The 14,412-nt window shown below is 36.4% G+C and overlaps 1 protein-coding gene across 1 annotated transcript in view; it reads right to left on the bottom strand.

Moving 5' to 3' along the window:
- Positions 1–14,412, bottom strand: part of LOC134670025 (unconventional myosin IC) — an 81,732-nt gene that overhangs the window by 28,508 nt on the left and 38,812 nt on the right. The window lies entirely within an intron of this gene.

Here is a 14,412-nt window from a genome sequence, read left to right as displayed (position 1 = left end):
TTAAAGTAGACTAAATTTGCTACAATAAAACAATAGAATTGTCTCTGTACATCTAATATTTTCCGAGATAAAGCCTTTCAAAATTTTATATTTAAATTTTTATATTTTTAAATATTTTTTCAAAATAGGCACTCATACATTTTTTTATGGAAAATAAATATTTTGTAGAACGTGCCGGTGATGAATTCCATATAAATTACCTACCTAACCCTTATATTATAGCTAAGAACTGATGTAAAATTATAAAATTTTGAAAGGCTTTATCTCGGAAAATATTAGATGTACAGAGACAATTCTAGTGTCTTATTGTAGCAAACTTAGTCTACTTTAAAAGCGCCCTAGGAAGTTACTATCAAAAACTAGTACTTTAGGGTTATAATCGCCCAAATCTAAAAAAAATTGCGGTTTATTCGATTTTTGACAAAGTTGCGTTCGGCGCTCGAGGTCACAAACTTGGATTATTCATTGGGCCAACATCATAAACAAGCCTGCAAAAAATCAGAACTACCGGATTTGACGCAAACGCAAAATGTATAATTTTACTGGATTATTACTATTAATCCCCTAATTCAAGCCACTTTTAATCAATTTTTGTTTTATCCCATTCTTATAGATAAAATACAAAAGTCAAAATGTCAGATTAGGGCAAACTATAATGTCATGTCGGACAAGTGATAACGTAATCAGTACCTTGCTGATCAACATCAAACATCATCAACATTTTATTCAGCAAATAGGCTACAAGGGCAGAATTCCGCGTGTATATACACACCTCTTATAACTCCTGTTACCCCTTATAATTCCGTTAAATTGCTGCTACAACGCTCTTAAGTAGTTAAATATGTGAACTTAAGGCTGATATTTGTGCCCATTTGATGATTATGATGCTCTCCTGACCGATTTTGGCCACAGCGACAGTGTGTTCTGATGGAGTAGGCAATTTATTTTAAATAAGAGTTACAAAAGCTGAAAAGTCGCTAATACAGCTCTTATGCAGCTTTTATATTCAGCTTCAAGCGTATTCGTTCTTCATTATTCGGCTGCTATACAGCTATTCTGTGCTACTCGTACTTGGGAGTGTTCGTTCACAACATTCGTTAATTTGCAAAGTCGCTATTACCTTTAGGTCGGATGTTTACCAGCGTTTCTATCGGCCTACCCTATATTTTTAGGGTTCCGTACCCAAAGGGTAAAAACTGGACCCTATTACTAAGACTCCACTGTCAGTCCGTCTATCTGTCTATCACCTCACCAGGCTGTATCTCATAAGCCGCGATAGCTAAACAGTTGAAATTTTTACAGATGATGTATTCCTGTTGCCGCTATAATAACATATACATACTAAAAAGTACGGAACCCTCTGTGAGCGAGTCCGACTCGCACTTGTCCGGTTTTTTTAATTTGTTTACCAACAATCCCCCAGGAGCCCAAGTTCGCCAATATTAGGGCATGTAATTTAGTGCGCTCATTTTTTGTGTCCATCAATAATGGTGGCGTGCCAGAGCCGCCGGGAGCCGACCCATTTCCATTACGCCCGTCAGAGCGGTGTTATTGTTTAACCAATTCCGATGGAGGTTCGGCCGAATGTTTGATTATTTAATACACTTTTTAGGATTTAGCTAGGATAATTGTGATATTGCATACACAAAGCCGTGACGAGTGGCGAAAGACAGGGGAGGCCTTTGCCCAGCAGTGGGACACAATATAGGCTATTAAAAAAAATGTGATATTGAATATTATGTGCTTAAGCACATAATATTATTTGTATTATGTGTTATTAAGTTTAAACTTGACTTCATTAGCTAAGTTTTTTAGCAGTGTCACGTAGTGTTGTTACCAGACATCGGAAATTTTATAGCATTTTTGGTGCAGCGGAGTGGTGTTAATGGAATTGGTATCTTAGATAATTCCAACTAAAATGGTAAATTAAGGTTAATATTAACGTAATTAACGCTAATTAATCATTAGGGTTGAAATTGTTTATACCAATTCCGTTAACACCACTCCGCTGCACCGAAAATGCTATAAAATTTACTATGTCTAGTTGTTACATACTACAGTCACCACAGTCGAATTGTTTTTTATAACTTTTTAAAAGGTCAGTTACTTGTTAGGCTTCACTTAAGACCTAATTATTACTTTTTCATAGAAAATCTATCACTTTACGTTAATTTGTAAGAAACCCGTGAAATAAAGCATCAATAAGAACTAATGCGAGTAATATGAGTTACTATGCCACGCGCCTTGACCCGTTTAAAATGCTAATTATCCGTAATTAGTCATGTTTTTGGCATTCATTAACGTTTAGTTAAATTTTCCGTTTCGTTTTCCTTGACAATTCAATGGGTTATTAAAATGGGGAAAAATCTGCTTAAGAACTACTTAAGTTGAGCTACGATCAAGACTGTTTGAGTGAATTGCAAAAAAAAAATTGTACATAGTTACTTGATTCCATTGTGTGACGACAGTTAAGCCATTTCTATTTAAGTTAGATGCATGAAAGTGTGTTAGCGTATACTATAGACTTATATGTGTACGAATTAAGCATAATAAATACAAAACAATACAATTTACTTAGTTAAATTTCGTAACACAAATGAATCAATTAAGTTAAGACTAATCACAGCTCCTTAACTGCGCTTAATTACGTACACATTTTTGCAATTCACTCGTTTAATAGTGGTCTGTGTCTGTTCTATTAACGGACTTCATAACTTAATATAATAGAAAGAGGTTTTACTGATTCTTTAAGTCATATTCTTTGAGTATCTTTTTTTTGTTTGAAGTATATAGGTGCCTATGGTACCCAGTTTTTAGTGAAGATTAATTATTGCGCACATTACAAATTAAACATATTATGAATATTATTATACCTCTTGTGTTGTCGGTACTAAGACAACGTTATGTACCTACATAATATTATAACACACAAATACATACATAGAAAACACCCATGACTCAGATAAGGATCAGAATTATCGATACAATATCCAAAGGTTGTGAAATTTGACATTCACGTGTCAAAAGTGCTATAGGTGTCAATTTGTCAAGTTTGTTTTATGGATAAACAATTTAAGGGAGCAAGTCATAATTATGTGAAATGTGAGAGGTGGGTTTAGAACAATGAGGTCGTTTGAGTCACGCAAAAACTTGAAAACAGTAGGCAACATGAGCTAAGCAGCTAAGCTAATTTACCAGTAAATTAACATCTTGAAAATTTCACTTAGATTGATCAGAGTCCGTAGTAAACAAATTTAGTACCAAATGGTTACCTGAAGCGGGCCACAGACCATCAGTTTTTACTGCACAGTTTTAACTGTTCAGTCAAACTGTTCAGTTAAAACGTACGTGTGTAGGCAAATCTTTGAACTGTGCTGTTGAAAAATTTGCCTATACACACGTACGTTTTAACTGAAGAGTTAAAACTGTGCAGTTAAAACTGATGGTCTGTGGCCCGCTTCACCCTACTGAGTTGTTAAAATAATACAGTTAATTTTCACAATTTACTTCCTAGATAGATTCATACCATACGTATTCGTATAGATATTTATCTAATTATTTCGAAATACAAAAGCTGAGATAGCCAAGCACACTCAGCGCCACTTGCACCATCCCCCTAACCCGGGGTTAAGCGGTTAAACCGTTAACTCACTGTCAAATTGTACTGATAACCATGGTGACTTTAGGTTTAACCGGTTAACCCGGGGTTAGAAAAATGGTGCAAATGCCGCTTAGCATACTTAGGCACACGCATTGTTACCCAAAGTAGAGTAAAAACAAATGCGTACCGTAAAATGGGGTGAGTTGGGTGAAATTTGACTTTCAAACCTCGATCAAATTTTATTTTTACATGTGAAAACTGAATGGTGTATATAATAAGTGGTTCGGACGTTTGTATTTTAGTTTGTATTTTATTTTGGGTAGTTCCATTTCATAACTTTGACGATAAAGAGGAAACCCCACCTCACCCCGTAGTGCCTCGTATTTGGGGTGAGAGGGTTTTTCATACAAAGGTGATTTTGGAAGATTGTTGGATCGATTTTTTTTAATTATGCATAGCCCCATTTTAAATTGGAATACATTATTTTTGTAGTAGTAGCCTTAAAATCCCTTTTCACCCCCCTCTCAAACCTTCTCTCCCCATTCATAACCCAACTCTCCCCGCGAAACCTACTCACCCCGTTTTACGGTACGATAATTCTGTACATAAACACGAGTTCTAAAAGCCCGCAGGAGACGGACTATTTTAGCGGTGAACTTACGAGTATTTGTTACCAAAAACGGAGCAAGTCAATCACCTTACACGGCGCTAAATTAAGAACAGGATCTGGCTACAGGTTGAAACAGCACTGTTGGGCGAAATCGCGCTCTGACTCACTAAGTAAATAATTACCTAATCTTTCTATTGACTTTTATGATTATGATATCATACAGGAATCTGAGCTTTGATCAGTGGGGAGACACTACGGGCCCGATTCGGATTTTGAAATAGACATCTATTAGATATCTTTTAGACATCACCAAGATACGATAACGATATGTTTAAGATCTAACCTGTCAAATTTGACATTTGCTCGATTCTGGAAATAGGTACTCTTGAACGATTTCCACAGGATATGACTTAGAGATCCAATTCATATCTAATAGATATCTTACTCTATCTAACGTAAAAGTGACATTGGTTGCCTGAATTGCGCTGCAAAAGAGAACGTTATAGTGAAACTATAACGTATCTAGAATGGATCTAGTACGTGTCGTCTCTTGTGAATATCTTGATGTTCGAATACGGCAGTATCCTGACTTCGGTCGAACTCGGCTTCGTTTCGGCTCAGCATTGCTCCGAGCAATTATTAGGGTTGGCACCACTTGACTTCCTGTGCACGACCACAGATAAGATAATTACTTGAATTTTGACAACCCTAAATAGCCGAAAGGGATAGTGCCATATATTAGAAAGGGATAGCATGATTCGGCCCTGAACCGCTGTCAAACTTCGGGTTTGTAGGAAGTGTCCTTTCTGTACGGTAGTACTATTTATTTATTCTGTGCTTTGTTTAATATTTGTCAATTAAATAGGGATATAGGTAGTAGTTTGCATTAAGCAAAATGAATACTTTTCAAGTCGGTAATCTGTATACACACATATTCACACAGAGAAGCTCCTCTAAGAATTCTTTAATAAAATTGAATTTATTTATTATACAAATGGTTAATGGTATATAAATAATCATACAAAAGTAACTTAAATATATCTAAATATAAAAATATTTTAATTTAAAAGACCTCCGCGGGCTGTACCGGGTGTAAAGGTGCCCATGATACTTGCCGTGTTACCACGTTTGATAGCGATGGCCAGCCTTTGCACCAGGTACAAACCCGCGCGAGCACCAGAGGTCGTCATTCTTTAATAATTCATTCTTTTTTTGGTTAGGCTCTTGCGGAGCATGATGTCTTGCCTCGTGCAGGACCCAGGAAATAGACATTATGTAACCAGCTTTACCAGCTCATTCAAATTAATGCCTTATGTCTTATAATTTTATCGCATTTGCCTTCCTTTTGCCAACAGGAAGGGAAACCCATCACCATTTCCTGGAAAGGTCGCAGTTCGTTTACGGGATGTTTATAATGTGACTGTGACGAATATGTTTACTTAGCGCAACATAAAAGGTAAACAACAATAGTGTTAAGAAGAAAACTAACGGAAATTTGCCTCCTGGCGGCGTATTATGGATGGCTTTATCCACGTTTATCCACGTGATAAAATAACTGGCACTTTTTAACACCGCGGGATAGAAAGTGACGAATACCGTTTTATCACGCTGTCACGTAGACAAGAACGACCATCATATCAGTTATGGTGAAAATAAACGACATTATCTCTCGCGCCGCGTTGAATGATACTTAAAGGCAATTCCTTCTGTGTTGGTTAGGCTTCGTTAAAAAAAACTTATCATTTCCAGTTAAATTAATGTGCTTAGGTGACTTCCAATAAATGTCTACAAACATTTTACGAGACAACTACCTACTCCATGTTTTTTTTTCTTTTGTCGTTATTTAGTATGTATACATTTTTGTGTTACTCTTTTTATGTCTGTTTTATGTGTCGTCTCATAGTTTTAAGTCAGGTCCCCACTGAAGATCAGCGCCACGGATTGCCGCGGCATTACGAGTGGGGGTCCTGTTTTAGCGTCCAATGTTTTTTTTTATGTCTGTATGTCTTCTTTTCTATATGTAATATGTTGTGGCGTTAAATAATTATATTTTCATTCTTTCTATATAAAAAAGAACTGTCATAGGAACCATCATTCGACGCGATAGGTATATATATATGTAGTGTTAAAAAGTGAGTCCGTTCATTTGGTTACACTATATACCTACATATTTATTTTGAACATATGTTTTATATCGGTATAGTGGGACGATGGCTCATTTCCTATATCTGCAGCATTTTCGCGCTTGGAGCATGATATTTCTTTGTGCAGGTTATTTTGTAGTATTTTTTTTTCATTTATTAAGCATTAATACTCTTATGTATGAGAGTACTTTCCTAGGCTTGACTTAAATACCTGTACGTATTGTATGTTAACTAGCATCTAGTAACGGACTCGCCATAACCAGCTAATTAATGTCAACGGACTATGACAGGTGCATAGCAACTGTATGTTACGAACCGTTGTTCCACTTCGTGCTTCCTTGTTTTTTGAGTCAGTGAAGATTATTGTTTAGTGTTTTATTATTTGTTTATATTATTTACTTGGTTTATGATTATGACTTATGAGAAAACTTAATAATAAATAGAGTACGCTAAGTACGATAATCAACTCTGCTAGGCGAGGCTCACTCCGCGATTTCGTCGCTTTGCTACAGGTAGCTAAAAGTACATCCGTTCCACACCAATTTTAGGGAAAGCCAATAAGCCGCGCGTGGCGCTGTCGCCACGTCTGTGCTGATCGTAACAGACGCGTTTTGTTAGAGAGTGAGTCTTCTGTACCTAGTACTATTATTTATTCTGTGACTCTGCACCGAGTTTGATGTGGCGAAGAGTAGAAAGGTCTGCATCGACATCTGCATTTATTATAGGTCATAGTTTCATAGAAGTTTGACATTTAAAGTAACACTTGCACTGCGTGGGCTATCAAAATCGCTGCAGACTTTTCTTGGTTTAACTCTACCATATTTTGTCATTGAAATGTACGTGCAGAGTTAACTTAGTCCATCTCTAAATTAGCAACGGGATATGGCACTTAATTATGTTTGACCGTCTCGTCTTTTGCTTTTGCGTTGTTTGCCAATAAAAATCGATAATACTTAAAGTAGGTATAAGCACTTCTTGAAAGTCCTAAAACAATTAAAAACTACAAATAAATTATTAGTTAGTCATTTTCTAGATTTATATTTTTAACATAAAACCAGATTAGTTGAAGGATCGGTCTAGTAACCTTATGCTGCCTTGACCGATTGCTCGACTCCCACAAACTGGTTTGCTATAAAATGCTAACTGGTCTGAGTGCAGTCTTATCTATTTTATTCAATCTTTAATACTCCATTATCAATCCGGCGTTACAATGCCGTGTATTATTTTTCTTACACCTATCAATCTATTGATTTGGAAATCGATTTCAGCACACTGTTATTATGTACTACGAAGTACTACTACTTGTAAGCAAGTATCAAGTACTTATATGCAAAATCTTATGGCTCCTCTACACGATGGGCCAACGCCGGCCACTGCAAAGGACGCAGACATGCGGTAGAATGAGATAACAATATTACTTGCTCCCTCTAACGCATAAATGCGTCCCTTGGAGTGGCCGGCGTTGGCCCATCGTGAAGAGGAGCCATCAAGTATATGCAAAATCTTAATTTTCGCATAGCTGGTGTCCGATTCTGATTTTAATTTGTTATAAAACGGTTAAGGATATGATCTGTAGCTGCCAACAATGACATTTCTGGATCAGAAATCTCGCTTCTGTTTATATCATACGATTGTATACTTAGTAATTTATTTCAAAGTTACAATAAAAGTTTAAAAAACAACAAGAAAGAAGACATATTTAAAATTATTTCGATGTTTTTTCGGGTAAAACTAATTGTTTATCGACAAAAATAAATATTATATGGAACATGATACAATTTTTTTAACAAAATTGAACTGCAGTTTTTGAGTATAATCTGGAAATTTTATAAAGATACTGTGTACAGTGTGTACATAATATGAGTTTAATAAATCTTGTCCTATTTTGAGATATACCTAAATGATTTTTGATGGATTTGCGATGATTTGTCCGATCACTGTTTGTCGGTAGGTATATAAAACAATAAAATAAAATCTTCAACTCCAGCATAGAAACACTATGTCAGAGAAAGCAAACAGCATTACGCAGAAAATTATTGTTTGCAAATGGTTAGGTATTTTGTTTGATGGCCGGTTGCCTTTGCTAGTCCGGAGAAAGGTGACCGCCGCCTTTGTCAATAACTACTTATGTTTATGAATCAATACCTGGTATGACTGGTCGTTATTGCTATTTTCTTCCTGTACGGATATGATGGTCTTTCTTGTCTACGTGACAGCGTGATAAAACGGTGTCCGTCACTTTCTATCACACGGTGTTAAACAGTGACAGTTTTTTTATCACGTGGATAAAGATGGGTAAAGCTATCCATGATACGCTGGCTGGTGAGCATTTGTGTCATTACTTCATTAGTATTGAACCTATACTCAGTCAAATAACTCAGTGATACGAAAAGAAAATGGCTTTATTTTTACCCGACCTGATTTTCAAGTACTCAATTCGTCGGGACTTGACCTTTTTGTTAGGGTTTCGTAGTCACCCAGAAACCCTTATTAGTTTCGCCATGTCTGTCTCTGTCCGAGGCTTTGCTCCGTGATCGTTAGTGCTAGAAAGCTGCAATTTGGCATGGATACATAAATAATGCATTGCGACAGAACGGTAAAATAATAAGTATAAAAAAAAATTAGGGTACCTCCCATATTTTTATCCATATCCATAGATTTTTGTTTTGCTTTGTCCCAATAGTGTGGGGTATCGTTTTATAGGTCTTTCAAAACGAATACGGGTCTCCTTAAACCATTAGGTGACTACGAAACCCACAGACAAGACATCTTCCAGACTGAGCATAGTAGCTCTACCCCCTCTGCCACAAATACGGTAGTTTTACTCCATTTTCGAGTCGAAAGTGTCTTTGTGTGACGTCCGTGTCTTTGAACAGACCAATCATGGCACGGGACCTCGCTCACCTCGTCCCCCGCACCCCCGTATTTTTGGCAGCATCGATTTCATTAAATAATTGCTCTAAACTAATTCCTATAGTCCGTTTTTTTTAGCATTAGAAAGAACTTCGCAGAAGTTCGCTTGTGGTTCTAAATCTGGCACTTTTAGCGGTAACAATTTGAAGTAAATTATATGTATTGACCATGCTACATTAGATAATTCAATAATTATTATCAATTAACGAGCCTGATAAAAACTGCACGCTTGCTTCTGCGGAGTTCTTTCTAATGCTAAAAAAACCGAACTATAGTCTATGACGAAATCCTAAAAAGTAACTCAAAATCGTGCATAGAATACTAATCGATAACTCACTTAAGCAATTTAGTTTTGTGGCGACAATTATCTTCGAGCTATTCAAGTATTCAATTCTTTACGTGGTTTTTGTTGTCACGATTTATTAAAACATGCTATTGTGTCGTAAATTCTTTTAAAAGTGTAAAGATTCCGTGAAATCAGGACGGATGATGATTCGTTATTGAAAAATTGGAGGTTTTAAGTTAGATGAGAAATCTATGAATTGTATAAATCGAGAATCTAATGTCCTACAGTAACTACTAATATTATTAGCAGACATCGTACATTTCCAGCATTTTTGGTGCAGCGGAGTGGTGTTGACGGAATTGGTATAAATAATTTCAACCCTAATGATTAATTAGCGTTAATTACGTTAATATTAACCTTAATTTACCGTTTCAGTTTAAATTATATTTACCAATTCCGTTAACACCACTCTGCTGCACCAAAAATGCTTGAAAATTAACGATGTCGGATTATTAGTCAACACACGCATAACCAGTGGCTCTGTAAGCTGTAGACTGAATAAATGTATGCCTAGACCATTAAAAAACAACTGAATTGACATAAAAAAAACTCTGACATAAAAATCATTAAACCCGCACAAAATTTCACGAGAATCGGTTGAGTGAGAATTGCGATCTGTAGAGGAATACATCCGGACATACGAAAGCATTTTGCCCAAACTGAACCGGAGATCTTAGCTAACGCTCGGGCTATTAGCTAAATATCGCTCGAGAAATGGGCCTCTGCTAACATGCTTGCCTACTCTGGCACCTTCTGTCCAACCATAGTCTAATAAAACATGGTCTTCTCTTCCCAGAGTGACACAAGCCTACGTCACAATAACATGGCCGCTATATATAGCGCTATCGCATATTATCATATAGCACTGTCGCATGATGACGTAGGCTTGTGTCAGTCAGGTGACCTAGAAAAGACGGGAAGAGAGTACCAGGCGGAGTATATTATTATACCATGTGTCCAACGAAACAGAACCGACAGTATATCGTATGTCGCGTCAGCTGCTTTCACGACACGACATATGTAACGCGACACGGGGATCGTGTGGCTACAACGTTTTATTTGGAGTTATGCTATGTGACGGCGTTCACCACAACTATAGTGTGGAAAATGTCGCAAGTTTAGGTTGGGTTAGGTAAACTATCTATATTTCACCATGTGACAGTCGATACAGGTAATTAGGTCGTAGGTATAGACTTGAATTAGGAGCATGCATATTTTGATAATCTTACTATATTTTATGCTGTCCCTACGTAAAAAAATACCTACCTGCCTACGTAAAGCTAATTCCGCCTAAGATGAGCAGCTCTTCAATCCTATCAAATTGTATTCAACTCTAACTCGATAAATATGGCGATATATTAATATATTGCAGAGAACTACAGTGCAGTGCCTTGACGATACTCTTCCAACCACATTTGTATAGAAGCTGGTTTCACCAGGTCGAACCGTAGACAAAGGCCTAAGGTCAACCTGTCTCTAGCCTCAGATTTATCTAACACGGTTGCCGGCTCTCCGTATTAGCTCATATCAGACCAGACGCTAAACACGAGATCTAGAGTGCCGTATGTAGTATGGACGAGTGGGACGTTTACGTCCTTTTGGCTCTGGAGTAAAACCGAGACGACTTAGGTCAAGCAATAATAGGCTTATTGTTTTGGGATTAAGGTCGTCGTGGGCATTAGTGTAAGTCGTTTTGATATATTCGTGTGAAGGTGAATGACGCTTATATATTATAATAATACACTTCGATTATTTTTTCGACAAGTTTTGCTAATATGTTTGTTAATGTTTTCGAAAAATTTTATATAGGATTCTAGATATTCTAGATAATATGTTACCTAAGATATAAAATTAAGAAACTAGAAATGACTATAAGTAAAAACAAATATCCGAAAAGTAATAATATAGATTATATGTATAATTATGGTTCCAGCTGCCAGGAATCTAAATAAAGTCTGTGGTTTAATGTGGTAATTAATGTACTAACGATTTGTTAAAACGATTGCAGCGACATCGCGTTAAACTTTGCGCGTTTATCCTCATATCGTTTTTTCTGTTAAAGATTAGTAGAAACTAGAAAGAGTAGACGGAACAACAAAAGCTAAATTAGGTTACCTACTACTATCTATATAAAAAAAAAAACTGGCAGAATTAGACACTTGCAGCAATCCAGTTAAATATAAGGTGAACTGAACAAAGGTGAAGGTTCTTTATTCACGAGTTGCACATCTAGATACGACGAGAGTGCAACGGAACAGATGCTATCTGTATCTCCGAGAGCATCTCAGAGGTGAGTGAATGACTACGGCTTTGTACTCTTCAACAGATTTCACAGAAACTCTGCTATAGATCACTGGCAAGAATTATACCTAGTTGAAATAATAAGTACTTATTCGTGAATAGGAAATGGAATAAGATAAACTACTTATCAGCAGGCGTATTATGGATCTCTTTATCCACATTTATCCACGTGATAAAATAACTGTCAATTTTTAACTCCGGGATCGAAAGTAACGGACACCGTTTTATCACGCTGTCACGTAGACAAACACGACCATCATATCATATCTGTGGGGCTAAGATGGTCGGCTCTTTATCATTTGTCACGATGCCTGTCACGTTCTAACAAATATGTAAGTGTAAAAGTGACGCATGACATGACAAGTGATAAAAATGTGACCATGATACCATTTCTGATTTGATAATATAAAATATATTATATTAGGTTTTATCTCTATGTGACTGATAAATAAAAATATCGACTGGAGTGCGACAGTCCGCCATTTGTACTTATAAAATGTAGGTTTAAATAAATAAATAAAACTACTTTATCCAGTCATTTTACCGAAAAGCGGAAAAATCAAGACTCTATCTTCCTACCATGGAAACAAGCCAGTGGAAACGAATAAACTAAAGAGGGAGAGAGAGAAAGGCGGTAGGTACGGGAATAATTTATAACAACTAGTTTTTAATTCTAACTAAAATTTTAAGTGTTTTAATGATTGATAAACGCGAGTAGGTATGTTTAGGAGAAAGTAGCACCCATTAGATGAGATTGTCTTAATGGTTTAAGTTTGCAATTTGTCATTTCTTGTCGGCGTCGTAAATAAAATAAATGGCGCTTTTAATAGCTCCTAAAAGGAAGATAAAATCGCGTTTATTCGCCATATGGAAGATGGATTATATGGAAGGGGCGGTTAGCATGACTCATACCCGGAACAAACTTAAATATGTAACCGACACTTGGAACCTGTGTGTTTAACCTACGATAGAATAAAGACGGTAGGTATATGCGTTTGTGTGTTTGATTGTTTGTTTACATGCAGCATATAATGGATATTATATAACTCCGAAACGGATTAATTGATTTAATAGCGGATTTCTGAAAGATACATAATTATGTGTCGATAGTTTTTAATTTTGATGTTCAATGATTGATTTTACGCTTTTTCAGGGCCTGAGATAAAAATTGTGTGTACTCGTACAAGAGCCATATACGCAAAAATGCTGATAAACATCCTTATTACTGAACATTTACACATTTGTAAAGGAATTTAACGTTCAGTTGAGTTCACAAAAATCTTTACAAGCCAACGTTCCAAAAATATATTTACACGAATCTAAGATACTAAAAAATAAGGTCGTGTAAATTTATTTCTGGTACTTTGGCTTGTACTTAAAGATACTTTTGAACTCGACCTTCGAGTAAAATAGGTTACCAAATTCAACAATCCTACTGAACACTCGGTTAAACTTTCTTGCAGTGTAATTCCGCGCACATCGCCGAATAAATTTCGGTCATAAATCTTACATGACGATAAAACAAGTCACCATCGCCGTATAAGGAAAGCCGTCAGAGGTTAACGCCACGCCAAAACTGAATCCGCGAACCTCGAAAATCGAAATTCGTGTCTCTGTCACTCCAATATTGGGAGATAGGGACGGAGATTGACGAACTTGGACGGTCACGTAGCCAAAAGCAGGGAGCGGCCGGATTGAGGTATACGTGCCTGCAATGCTGAACACCTGAGTTTGGCTACTATGTACATGTCCCACATAAACTTTGTAACTTTTATGGGCCGATTTTTACATAAGTTGTCGTGTCGTTTTTTATAATGATGCAAAAATTCACGAAGTGGTTCTTTATCGAGTTGAGTTTGTCCAATTATTCAGTGTGACAAACAAAAGTGACTTAGCAAGAACAAACCATCAAGTGAAGCTGAGGCACTAAATATGTATCTACGCCTTTTGTGCTTGTTTGTCCACGTTTAAGAAATAGTAGGTATACAGCCAGCGTCGTACAGTAGGTAGCAAAGTATTCATTATAGTTCGATACGCCATACAAATACTCGTATGACTATTAACTATTTGAATAGTTTGGATGCTACCTACTATAATACGCTGACTGTGCCTACATTATAAAATAAGGGCGATTTGGCTTAAAAGGTAGAGTCAATAGAAACCCGATGAAAAAGAGGGGAGGAGTAAATACAGAATTATAGCACTTGAAATATTTAAATAATATTTTTTATTTAATTTCAGACTTGAAAGTTATTCAACCATATTAACATCAAAACAAAAGCCTATCTACCTGATGATTAGCATGACATTTGATTTATAAAAGGAATTGACATACGTTATGTCGGTACAGTCATGGCTTTGAATTCAATACTTATTGAATCTTATACCTTTTACTTAAGGTTCAAGATTGTATACATTTTGTTATTTGACCGACTTGACACATGGAGACGGGTGATCTCACAGTGTGACTCAAAACGATAGGCGCCTATTAATAAGT

Source organism: Cydia fagiglandana, chromosome 13, assembly GCF_963556715.1.
Source record: "Cydia fagiglandana chromosome 13, ilCydFagi1.1, whole genome shotgun sequence".
NCBI classification, from domain to species: domain Eukaryota; kingdom Metazoa; phylum Arthropoda; class Insecta; order Lepidoptera; family Tortricidae; genus Cydia; species Cydia fagiglandana.
Note: the sequence above shows the minus strand (reverse complement) of the source record. Positions and strands in the feature narration are given on the sequence as shown.